Below are 14,569 nucleotides of genomic sequence, written 5' to 3'. Positions count from 1 at the left end.
CAAACTATACACACACACACCATATATACACACACACCATATACACACACACGCTAATAGACAGAAATATTCCTGGGATTCCTTTGTCTTGAGTAAAATGAATTAAGCTTAAGGCCTTGATTGTATTGTCACACACCATATACACACACACACACCATATATATATACACACACACAAAATATACACATGTACACACCATATACACACACACACACACCATATACACATACACACACCATATATACACACACATCATATACACACAACATATATACACACACACACAACATATACACATACACACACACACCATATACACACACCCACATACACCTTATACACACACGCAACTTATATTTCTCCAACATAGGTGTGTCCGGTCCACGGCGTCATCCTTACTTGTGGGATATTCTCTTCCCCAACAGGAAATGGCAAAGAGCCCAGCAAAGCTGGTCACATGATCCCTCCTAGGCTCCGCCTACCCCAGTCATTCTCTTTGCCGTTGCACAGGCAACATCTCCACGGAGATGGTTAAGAGTTTTTTGGTGTTTAAATGTAGTTTTTATTCTTCAATCAAGAGTTTGTTATTTTAAAATAGTGCTGGTATGTACTATTTACTCTGAAACAGAAAAGAGATGAAGATTTCTGTTTGTAAGAGGAAGATGATTTTAGCAACCGTTACTAAAATCGATGGCTGTTTCCACACAGGACTGTTGAGATGAAGTAACTTCAGTTGGGGGAAACAGTGGGCAGACTTTGCTGCTTGAGGTATGACACATTTCTAACAAGACTTGGTAATGCTGGAAGCTGTCATTTTCCCTATGGGAACCGGTAAGCCATTTTCTTAGTTTAGTATAAGAATAAAGGGCTTCACAAGGGCTTTAAAGACTGGTAGACATTTTTCTGGGCTAAAACGATTACTTTATAAGTAGATTTAGTGGATTATAACTATAAATAGTTCTTATAATCTTGGGAATTGTATTAAAAAAACGGCAGGCACTGTATTGGACACCTTTTTCACTGGGGGCCTTTTCTAGTCATAGGCAGAGCCTCATTTTCGCGCCACTAATGCGCAGTTGTTTTTGGAAAGCAAGGCATGCAGATGCATGTGTGAGGAGCTAAGAACCACTGAAAAAGCTTATTGAAGGCGTCATTTGGTATCGTATTCCCCTCTGGGCTTGGTTGGGTCTCAGCAAAGCAGATACCAGGGACTGTATAGGGGTTAAATGTAAAAACGGCTCCGGTTCCGTTATTTTAATAGTTAAAGCTTTCAAATTTGGTGTGCAATACTTTTAAGGCTTTAAGACACTGTGGTGAAATTTTGGTGAATTTTGAACAATTTCTTCATACTTTTTCACATATTCAGTAATAAAGCATCATCCGATTGGCTTATGAGACTGCCGGACGGCAGCCTCCTGAAAGAATCACAGCTCACTCCACTAGGGCTGTGGCTTCCACATGGGCCTTCAAGAACGAGGCTTCTGTTGATCAGATATGTAAGGCAGCGACTTGGTCTTCACTGCACACTTTTACCAAATTTTACAAATTTGATACTTTTGCTTCTTCTGAGGCTATTTTTGGGAGAAAGGTTTTGCAAGCCGTGGTGCCTTCCATCTAGGTGACCTGATTTGCTCCCTCCCATCATCCGTGTCCTAAAGCTTTGGTATTGGTTCCCACAAGTAAGGATGACGCCGTGGACCGGACACACCTATGTTGGAGAAAACAGAATTTATGCTTACCTGATAAATTACTTTCTCCAACGGTGTGTCCGGTCCACGGCCCGCCCTGGTTTTTTAATCAGGCCTGATGAATTATTTTCTCTAACTACAGTCACCACGGTATCATATGATTTCTCCTTTGCATATTCCTCCTTTACGTCGGTCGAATGACTGGGGTAGGCGGAGCCTAGGAGGGATCATGAGACCAGCTTTGCTGGGCTCTTTGCCATTTCCTGTTGGGGAAGAGAATATCCCACAAGTAAGGATGACGCCGTGGACCGGACACACCGTTGGAGAAAGTAATTTATCAGGTAAGCATAAATTCTGTTATACACACACACACAACATATACACATACACACACACCATATACACACACCCACATACACCTTATACACACACGCAACTTATATATACACACACACAACATATACACACAACACACACAACATACACACACACACAACATACACACACACACACAACATACACACACAACATACACATACACCTTACACACAACATATACACACACAACATATACATACACACACACACCATATACACACACACACAACATATACACATACACACAACATATACACACACACAACATACACATACACACACAACATACACACATACACACACCATATACATACACACACACCATATACACACACCACACCATATATACACACACACCATATACACACACACACACACACCATATACACACACACACACACACACACACCATATACACACACAAACTATACACACACACACCATATATACACACACACCATATACACACACACGCTAATAGACAGAAATATTCCTGGGATTCCTTTGTCTTGAGTAAAATGAATTAAGCTTAAGGCCTTGATTGTATTGTCACACACCATATACACACACACACACCATATATATATACACACACACAAAATATACACATGTACACACCATATACACACACACACACACACCATATACACATACACACCATATATACACACACATCATATACACACAACATATATACACACACACACAACATATACACATACACACACACACCATATACACACACCCACATACACCTTATACACACACGCAACTTATATTTCTCCAACATAGGTGTGTCCGGTCCACGGCGTCATCCTTACTTGTGGGATATTCTCTTCCCCAACAGGAAATGGCAAAGAGCCCAGCAAAGCTGGTCACATGATCCCTCCTAGGCTCCGCCTACCCCAGTCATTCTCTTTGCCGTTGCACAGGCAACATCTCCACGGAGATGGTTAAGAGTTTTTTGGTGTTTAAATGTAGTTTTTATTCTTCAATCAAGAGTTTGTTATTTTAAAATAGTGCTGGTATGTACTATTTACTCTGAAACAGAAAAGAGATGAAGATTTCTGTTTGTAAGAGGAAGATGATTTTAGCAACCGTTACTAAAATCGATGGCTGTTTCCACACAGGACTGTTGAGATGAAGTAACTTCAGTTGGGGGAAACAGTGGGCAGACTTTGCTGCTTGAGGTATGACACATTTCTAACAAGACTTGGTAATGCTGGAAGCTGTCATTTTCCCTATGGGAACCGGTAAGCCATTTTCTTAGTTTAGTATAAGAATAAAGGGCTTCACAAGGGCTTTAAAGACTGGTAGACATTTTTCTGGGCTAAAACGATTACTTTATAAGTAGATTTAGTGGATTATAACTATAAATAGTTCTTATAATCTTGGGAATTGTATTAAAAAAACGGCAGGCACTGTATTGGACACCTTTTTCACTGGGGGCCTTTTCTAGTCATAGGCAGAGCCTCATTTTCGCGCCACTAATGCGCAGTTGTTTTTGGAAAGCAAGGCATGCAGATGCATGTGTGAGGAGCTAAGAACCACTGAAAAAGCTTATTGAAGGCGTCATTTGGTATCGTATTCCCCTCTGGGCTTGGTTGGGTCTCAGCAAAGCAGATACCAGGGACTGTATAGGGGTTAAATGTAAAAACGGCTCCGGTTCCGTTATTTTAATAGTTAAAGCTTTCAAATTTGGTGTGCAATACTTTTAAGGCTTTAAGACACTGTGGTGAAATTTTGGTGAATTTTGAACAATTTCTTCATACTTTTTCACATATTCAGTAATAAAGCATCATCCGATTGGCTTATGAGACTGCCGGACGGCAGCCTCCTGAAAGAATCACAGCTCACTCCACTAGGGCTGTGGCTTCCACATGGGCCTTCAAGAACGAGGCTTCTGTTGATCAGATATGTAAGGCAGCGACTTGGTCTTCACTGCACACTTTTACCAAATTTTACAAATTTGATACTTTTGCTTCTTCTGAGGCTATTTTTGGGAGAAAGGTTTTGCAAGCCGTGGTGCCTTCCATCTAGGTGACCTGATTTGCTCCCTCCCATCATCCGTGTCCTAAAGCTTTGGTATTGGTTCCCACAAGTAAGGATGACGCCGTGGACCGGACACACCTATGTTGGAGAAAACAGAATTTATGCTTACCTGATAAATTACTTTCTCCAACGGTGTGTCCGGTCCACGGCTCGCCCTGGTTTTTTAATCAGGTCTGATGAATTATTTTCTCTAACTACAGTCACCACGGTATCATATGATTTCTCCTTTGCATATTCCTCCTTTACGTCGGTCGAATGACTGGGGTAGGCGGAGCCTAGGAGGGATCATGTGACCAGCTTTGCTGGGCTCTTTGCCATTTCCTGTTGGGGAAGAGAATATCCCACAAGTAAGGATGACGCCGTGGACCGGACACACCGTTGGAGAAAGTAATTTATCAGGTAAGCATAAATTCTGTTATACACACACACACAACATATACACATACACACACACCATATACACACACCCACATACACCTTATACACACACGCAACTTATATATACACACACACACAACATATACACACAACACACACAACATACACACACACACAACATACACACACACACACAACATACACACACAACATACACATACACCTTACACACAACATATACACACACAACATATACATACACACACAACATACACACACACAACATACACATACACACAACATACACACAACATATATACACACACACACAACATATACACACACACACACTTATTAAAAAACAAAGGAAGGAAAATTGAAAAGAGAGGAACATAGGAAATATTTACATTGAGATAGAAGGAACAGTGACACCTGCAGGCAGAAATGAAAAGTGCAGGCAAACATTTTTTTTAACTGCCACTTGCCGTTCTTTCTGCAGAGACCCTTCAGTTTCTGCGATAAGACCGCAGATCGCACACTGTTCTGCCTTGGGGATCACAAACTTCTTTAACTTCATTGACGACTCTCACCCAGGTTTTTAGAAGCCCACATTATAGTATTATTATAGTATTATAGTATTACCCAAACCAAAAAATCTCTAGACCACCCATCACACTGCCGTGAAACTATACACAATGGCAAATATAATAAACCTTATACTCTCTCTCTCTCTCTCTCTCTACTGATTGGTGGCTGCACATAAATACCTCATATGATTGGCTCACCCATGTACATTGCTATTTCTTCAACAAAGGATATCTAAAGAATGAAGGCATATCCAAGCCAGTGCCTCACCTGCCTCTGACCTCACCGCACGTCACTGCCATATCGCATGCGGAAAACTCATACCCCTTATGGGTTGTTGGTTTGAAGGGGCCTGCTACGTGGATAGTTGTCTCCCGATGGGCTGTTCTACCTACTTTGAAGCATTCAGCATGTTTCTTCATTTGGCTGTGGTCGAAGTGGCAGGGGAAGATAGAATAGATCATTACCTGAATGACTTCTTGTTAGTAGGAAAGCCGGGTTCCAGGGATTGTGAGCTATTTATGCATACCATGAGGATGATGATGTCCAAATTCGGAGTTCCTCTGGCCAAAGACAAGACAGAGGATCCATGCACCTGCCTCACATTCTGGGAAATTGAGATTGACTCCATTGCAACGCAGTGCAGACTTCCTCAATCTCCACGTGCAAGGATACGAGTAAACATTGAGATAGAGCATCTTCTGCGTCGTACCAGTTCCTTCTTCATTTTAATGCATTTGTATATGGCGTAAGGGTCCAGCTTCCAACCAATTTCTTCACCTCTTTACAGATGCTGCAGTTTCGCATGTATAAGGAGCGTACCTTGACGGTGAATGGAGCGCGGAGCCTTGGTCTGGTGTATTCTGTCAAATTGACAATTGGAGGGAGCCGATTACCCCTGTGCAGTGAGCTGGAGCACTGAGAGTCTCCAGAATGTGCCTATCAGCACAATAGAGTGCTGCCACATATTGTATGATTTACTAACCAAGTAGCCATTAGTCATCTTATATGCACATGAAGCGCACTCTGCTTTGTTCATCTAGGATTCTCATTACTTGTTTGTGAAGTAAGAGAGGAGCTGCATCTGGTTTGTGCATCCCCCCAAAAAACCAAAATGAGACTAGTATCCTTGTTTTTTTATATATATGTAAGACTTTGCCTACTAGTGAAACATTATTTGTACTACCTCTATAATGGGATTGTATATGAATATTGGAACATTCTGTATTTGAATATCTATGTGTTTCATTTATTAACATTATTTTTTTGTTTATTTCACTGTATTTTATCTGATATTTCATTTTATTATATTGAGTCACATACCCTGGGAATTTTGATTCATAGTATCTTTTTATGCTCATATAGATAGATATATAGATATATAAATATATATAGAGATAGATATATCTCCAGTTTTTATGATCTAGCGCCCCCTAGAGCTAGAGAGACATAGTGCTCTTTTTTGTTGCCGCTCCAGGAGCACTCAGTCACGTGGTCCCATGTCCTCCTTTATTATGGCAGGTTGCGTCGAATGAGAATCGTTGATCCCGTTGCTCAAGGCATCGCTGGCTCCTTCTACATGCAGCCATACGTCAGGTATTGGGTGAATGGGTTGAGTATTGCAAGAAGAACGGTTTCCCATCCTGCGAAGAAGTACAAAGATGGTTTCTGGCTGAGTTGCGAGGTAAAAGGGTGAAAAAGTGGGCTGTCATGTCCAGGTTGGCCGTGGGTTTCATTTTTCTGCAAACTTTTCGGGTTTAGTGACTTTTCTTATCTGACAAATTTTGAGGCGATGGGGGAGGTCTGAGATTCGGTGTATGGATGTTAGAACCAATAACTGCGGATAGGCTAGTCGCCGTGCTCGATGTCCCTACAGAGACAGTCTTGCCCTGGATTTTCACGGGGCCTTAAGAGTTAGGGAACTTGTTCCCCCTTCTAAATCATCCACCAGTGGTGGGATCATGTACGGCTGGCAGAGGCAGGTGTACTACTGTTTGTCCCTCGGTCCAAAGTGGATCAGAAAGGTAAGGGTATCTGGCTTTCGCTACCCACCCAGCAGGGTGTTCTTTGATAGCGGCCTATTTGGATGTGTACCTTGTAGGTTTGCAAAGATTTCTAATTCACACAGATGGTATGCCCCTAACTCGCTACCAGTATGGCAGGGTATTAGGTTGGACAGTCAAGAAAGCAGGTTTAAACCCAGCGAGTATAGCCCCCCATTTGTTTAGAATATAACGATGTCCACAGCACTCTCAGTAGCAAAAAATCTTTATTAGGACATAAATAACAGCAACGTTTCGGGGTTAATTCCCCTTAATGATGCATGATTCATTGGAATTAACCCCGAAACGTTGCTGTTATTTATGTCCTAATAAAGATTTTTCGCTACTGAGAGTGCTGTGGACATCGTTATATTGTGGACTTATCCTGGGTGAATTGGCAGCTCACCTGTTTACACGAGCACCTCATCATCTACTGTGCTGTTCCATTCACTTTTCTTTGCCCCCATTTGTTTAGGATAGGTGCTATGACAATGACAGCGGAATTAGGCTCATCATCAAAGAGGTACAAACTTTAAGTGAGACCCCTTATTGCCCAGTAAGAGTATTGTGATGTGTTGATGTTTGAAATTAGTTTCTGTTCTTGTTCTGACTCTTGTTTCTTTGCAGGGCCTACATGCTCAGAGTCTGGATAGTCGGCCACTCATACGTTCATTAGGCACCTATTCGAGCCTCCTCAAGACTGGAGGGACAAAAACTTGGCTTCTCCTCATCTAGGGCTGTACTTATGTGATTGGGTAGGAGAGGACTGTGTTGGTCAGGTCTGCTTGTACTACTGCACAATGCCATGAGGCATTGGGAAAAGCCCCACATCCTGATAATTAATCTGGGTGGCAATGAATTAAGGGCTACCCCTTGTCGTGACCTGAGCGCTGTGATGCAGTCAGACCTGTGGACATTTCAAGTGTGGCTGTCTGATGTGAGATTGGGTTGGTGAATCCTATTCCCAGATTGAAATGGCGCCATATGGCTAGTTATAGGGCTGCTTTTCAGATTTGGAAAAATCTCAACAGAGACATGCGTAACCTTATGTCTGAGCTAGGAGGTTTTGTTGTGGAGCATACGAGCATATCGGCAGCTGATAGAAGCCTTTATCAAGGCGATGGGGTGCATTTGCAAGACCATGGAATTGATTTGCTCCTAGAGAATATTCCACAATCTATACTCCTACAATTGTGAGTGTAGTGGCAGCGAGAGCTATTCCCTGTATTTTAAGCGATCTTGTATGGCGGTTGGTCTGGGCCGTGGTGCAGGGAAGAGGTTAAGTGACAGCTAATTTCGGGCAGGGGTGATGTCCTTGGATGCGCGTCTGGGGGTCCCCTGTGCCTAGTGCTGAGAACATCAGCACCCTAAGTCATCATTCACGTGGTAGCTGAACTCCGCTTATCTCCTGCATCTCTGGCACAGCTCATTGTCCTAGCAGGGATTGTTATTTATATATAATACCTGATTGCTGGTAAAAAAAAATACAAACAACCCACCACCCACACAACCAACCCCCCAAATAAAACCCTAACTAAAAAAACCTAAGCTCCCCATTGCCTTGAAAAGGGCATTTGTATGGGTATTGCCCTTAAAAGGTCATTTAGCGGGGGGGCGGAGCTTAGCCATTCTGGTAAATAGCTGCGTGAGAAGACAGCTCCTAGGCCCATACCACCTAAGCCCAATAAACAAAAATAGCCATCCATCTTTATTCACCCCTCAGTGAGCCTATATACACTGCGGGTGCTGGAGGACCACATATCAGGCCGACACCCGGAACACAGGCCGCAGGTGGAGGGGCAGTGGAGGGCAGCAGCCGTAATATTGCCGGATCGCACACAAGGTCTGAGCGGCAGTCGACCACACCACAGAAGGTCAGTGATAGCGGAGGGCTGCTGTGCTCGGACCGCATCTGCTGCACACAAGCCCCGGAGCTCAGGGAGGCAATAGAGCGCAAGAGGGGGTAGTATACAGAACTGTACTGGGGGCCCAAATAAGAGCAATCACCCACAGGAGTAGTTGATCTGCCCACAACTTGACTATAAAAAAGCCAGCGATACAACAGGAGCTGCATAGCACACAAGCACAAGTGCAGATTTTAGCGAGGTCATAAAGGCTGTGTAACAGAGGCACACAGAAAAGGCCTATAAGCAGCAAAAAAGGGTTGTTTTTAAATAACACTGCATCAAGCCACAAATAAGCACTGATCCCAACAGAGGAAATACTGTCCTGCAGCCATCATAACAGAACATGACAGACTTTATTAAATGGGCCTCTCAGTGCAGGGTGATTGAGATCTACAATAAAGCTTGCAGCTACTACTGATTGCACAGCAGAAAATACATAGTTAATACCATAGACTCAGCACACCCTGAGTAAAAGGGGCAGCACATAGAAAGCGCACAAAGAAAACCTAGCACGGCGCCTAGTCAGCCTTATCAGCACTAACCATAAAATCCTAGACCAGACAAGCCCACGCTGGGGATATATAGTCTGAGACTGTCATCTTCACAAACAGGCCAGCTCACTGCACCTCTGCATCAACCATTAAATCATGCCAGCCCGCAAACAAAACAAGCCAGATGGAGCTACAAACCCAAGAATGCTGCAGCAATATCTGAAACCTGTGGACTTGCACCCACTCCCAGCTACATCTACTCCAAATGCCATTGCATCAGCGGAGGGCCTACAGGCTACACTACAAACATCCTCCAGCCCTGCTGGCCTCACAAAGGAAGATCTAAGACCTCTCTGTACCAAAGAAGACGTAAAAGAGATCATGTCAGAAGTTAAAACTTGGTACACAGATCTGAAGCGTGACCTGTCCAGAGTGACTCAAAGAGTAACAAATCTAGAGGAGAATCACAATACAACATGTAATGATATTCAACATATGTCACGCCTGGCGTATGAGCAGGAGGAAACCATACACCATCTTTTGGAAAAGGTGGAGGATCTGGACAATAGGGGAAGGAGGAACAACCTCCGGATACGCGGCATCTCTGAAACCATACAACCGGCGGCCTTAGAGGGCTGTGTACAAGACCTGTTTCGGACCCTAAAAGGGGATAACAGTGCTCCTGATGTACCAATTGAGAGAGCTCACCGAGCTCTGTGAGTCAAACCACCACCTAAAGCACCTCCCAAAGATGTCATCCTTAAACTCCTTCATTTTAAAGACAAGGAAGAAATCCTCAAATATGCCAGACAGAAACAGGACTTTACTCACGCGGGTAGCCGCATCAAGATCTTTGCGGACTTGAGCCCAGCAACCCTACAGAAAAGGAGAGATCTCAACTACATTACCACTGCCTTGCGGGCACAGAAAATACCCTACAGATGGGGATTCCCAGTCAGCATCATTGCCACAAGAGAAGGAACCACTGCTGTTTACAGAACCAGGGAGGACCTACCACACTTCTGCGAATCCCTGCGGATAAATATCCAACACCCAGATAACTCAGACGATGTGAACATGGTAACGCAGAGGCCACGCAGAAGGCCTTTGTCATCCTCAGAGGGCAGACCAAGGACAGACTCCGAAAACCATGCCACTGTAACAAATGCATGTCCAAATCAAGCTGACTCTTGCAGGCATCCAGATAATGTGCACTCACTGGCTCGAGGGGACTCACAATTGCTATAAATGGCTACAGGTCGTATAATATGTACTAATGTCTAAGTTAACGGGCTTAGGGGTGGGGATACTGCCCTAAATTGTTATATTATATTATTCTGTTCTCTTTATTTGTTGTTTGATATTGTTGCCTTGTTGCTACATTGCAAATACTCTTTTTGTTTTACCTTGCTCTAGGTTCACCTGTGAAATTGACTGAGCTCCCTTTGCTTTCTAGCTGCTTAGCCTCAACACAGCCACTTAAACCAATAGCCTAGTTACCACATACACGTACTAAACCCATCTGACTCTACAACAGGGTCCTAACGACAAATACTCTCCTTAGTGGGACGCACAACACCCTTCAGCTGTAGGTAAGAATTACAGTACCTTATTAATCCAAAACATCTTAGATCAGGGGAAATAGCAATATGACAGACCAGCGAAAGTCACAGGGACAAACCCTCTCACTGATATCAATAAACGCTAAAGGACTTAACAGCCCTGAAAAAAGATCAATAGCATTTCGCCAACTACACAAAGCCACAGGGGACTTACTTTTCATACAAGAGACCCATTTCAAAAAGGGAAGGGAGCCTAAGTTTATGAACAATAAGTACAAGACCTTCTTCTTGGCTTCTGGGCCATCTAAGAAAGGGGGAGTAGGTATATTTCTGAAAAACTCGGTACATTTTCAACCAAAGCATGTCATAAAAGATCCCAAAGGGGCATATCTAATAGTTATAGGGCTTCTCTTCAATACATATGTTACACTGGTAAATGTGTACCTGCCCAAACAGAGACAACACCTGGTCTTTAAACAAGTGATTCAGTTACTACTTGAGCATATGAAGGGAGTAATGTTTATCGCGGGTGACTTCAATTTGCCATTAGACCCCACGCAAGACACTTCAACAGGGCGGACAGGTACACCATTGAAAGTCATAAAATCCATAAATTCTCAATCACAGTTACTAAAATTGCACGATACATGGAGAACTAAACACCCAGACACCACAGACTTCACATTTTACGCACACCCACATCATACATACACTAGGATTGATTACATTGTGACGGACCAGATAGGACTGTCCATGGTATAGGCAGTTGACCTACTGCCGATTACGTGGTCTGACCAAGCCCCAGTGAAGTGCTCGGTTGACTGGCTGAGCGCGCCACCACACTCATTCCTGTGGAGACTTGACGAAGCCGACCTAACCAACCCTCTGGTCCAGACAGACATTGACGGGACACTAGGACACTATTTCAGGGAAAACACTCCAGCTGACACATCAGCATCCACGTCATGGGAAGCACACAAATGTGTAGTAAGAGGGGAGTTTATCAAATACAAGGCGAGGAAAATTAAAAATGACAGGCAGTTCGTGAACTCCACCCTTTCTCAAATAAGATATTGGGAGACACAACACAAACAAGCCCCAACCTCTCCAATCTTCTTAAAGAACTTAACTAAAGCAAGAAATGAGCTTAATAACCATTACATTAGGGAATACCAACACAAAGCTACAATGTTGAAACAAAAATACTTTGATGTGAATAATAAATCAGGGTCCTCGCTGGCCAAGGCGCTGAAACGCCAGCAATTAACAACACACGCTCACACACTAGCAGACGCGACAGGAGACACACACAGAGATAGCATCAAAATAGTGGAGACTTTTAGACAATGCTACGGAAAACTATATAACATCCAGAACGATTGTGGCCAACAAGAAATAGATAGCTACTTGGAAGGGGTAACCTTACACACACTCGCTACGGAAGACTCAGAGGCCTTAGATCTGCCGATCACACAAGATGAAATCATAGCTGCCATTAAATCCATGCCAAATGGCAAGAGCCCAGGGCCAGATGGGTTGGGAATTAGCTACTACAAAACCTTCATTCACCGCTTGTGTACACCTCTGGTTTCATTATTTAACTCATTATTAAAAGAAGGGGGTTTCTCAGAAAGCATGTTAGAGGCCAATATTACAGTTCTACCCAAACAAGGCAAAAACCCAGATAAACCAGAAAATTTCCGCCCCATTTCTCTCCTGAACTCAGACATCAAGATCTTTGCTAAGATCCTGGCCACCAGAATTAACAAATATTTACCTAAACTGATACATCCGGACCAGGTGGGGTTTGTCCCTGGGAGGGAGGCGAAGGATAACACCTTAAAGGTCCTACAATTGATGACATATGCCCAACAACATAAAATCCCGTCAATCTTTGTGTCAACAGACGCAGAGAAAGCCTTCGACAGGGTACATTGGCTTTTCCTAAAGGCAGTTCTGCACAAAATGAAGTTTAGCGATTCCTTTATAGCCCAAATCTTAACACTATATAGACTCCTGACAGCACAAGTCAAGGTTAACGGACTGTTATCTGATAAGCTATACATTTATAACGGCACGAGGCAGGGCTGCCCCCTCTCACCGATCCTCTTTGCTATAACCATAGAGGTACTGGCCCAGAGGATAAGAGAGGACACACAGATATCAGGGATCCTCGTGAACTCAAACGAGCATAAGCTTGCACTTTACGTGGACGATGTACTGCTTACACTAACTAAAATAGAAACCTCCCTGCCCAGAGTCCTAGACACTTTCAGGGAATATGGTCGGGTATCCAACTTCCACCTCAATATAACTAAATCCGAGTTATTGAACATTTCATATGACTCCGATGTACTCCCAGAGACCCTACAAGATTGCCCACTTCGAACACAACAGACTAAAATGAAATATCTGGGCATTTACATATCACCAGACCCGCAGGTATTATTCCAGGCTAACTACAAAACATTGGAACACACATTGGTCTCCGATCTCTCTAGCTGGAAAAAGAAAACGATATCATGGGTAGGGAGAATTAACGTTATTAAAATGAACTTAGTCCCCAGGATACTATACTTACTCCAGACCACCCCTATCCCGCTGCAGACAAACTACTTGCATAAACTACAAAACATACTAGAGCAATATATATGGGGGAATATTAAGCCCAGGATAGCAAAGAGAACCCTGTATCTCCACAGAGATAGAGGGGGCCTTGGGGTCCCCCACATATACACCTACAAACAGGCCATTATACTACAGAGATTATTGGACTGGTGCCACAATGACCCCAATAAGGAATGGGTGCAGCTAGACTGCGACATTCTGGCCACAAGAAACGCTGGTCTCCAGGCTTGGGTTTCAGAGAAACATAGATCTCCAGTTGTCACCACATACCCACTATTGATAGACTTTTATACGCATTGGGACAAAATCCAACGCACAACAACAAACATCTCCTCCACGCACGCACCATTAACACCCATCTATCAGAACCCTGAAATGCCTTGGAACTACAGGGGGAAGGACGTAGAACCAGGGTCTTCCTTTAGTGACCTGACGCTTTCGGGCTCTCCTAGATGGGGATAAGCTTGCACCACTAGCAGACATACAAGAAACGAGACCAGGTACACATATGAACTGGCTATCATACTCACAGATCAACCACTTCCTCGCAACCCACCGCTCAAAATGCACATTTACAAGACAGACGACAGCTTTTGAAAACCTGTGTCTACGGGGTACTCCTACGGCCCATGCTGTTTCACTAACATATAAGCACCTACTAATGGGACACACACACACCCTTCCTACATATGTAAGGGCATGGGAAAAAGAACTACAAATAGAAATAGAAAACACGGAGTGGCAGGCTGCATTCCAGATTACCAAAAAGGCTTCAGTCTCTGTGAGAGTGCAAGAGGCAAGCTACAAATGTTTATCACAGTGGTACCTCACACCTAGCAGGTTGCACCGCATATATA

Source organism: Bombina bombina, chromosome 3, assembly GCF_027579735.1.
Source record: "Bombina bombina isolate aBomBom1 chromosome 3, aBomBom1.pri, whole genome shotgun sequence".
Classification (NCBI taxonomy): Eukaryota; Metazoa; Chordata; class Amphibia; order Anura; family Bombinatoridae; genus Bombina; species Bombina bombina.
Note: the sequence above shows the minus strand (reverse complement) of the source record.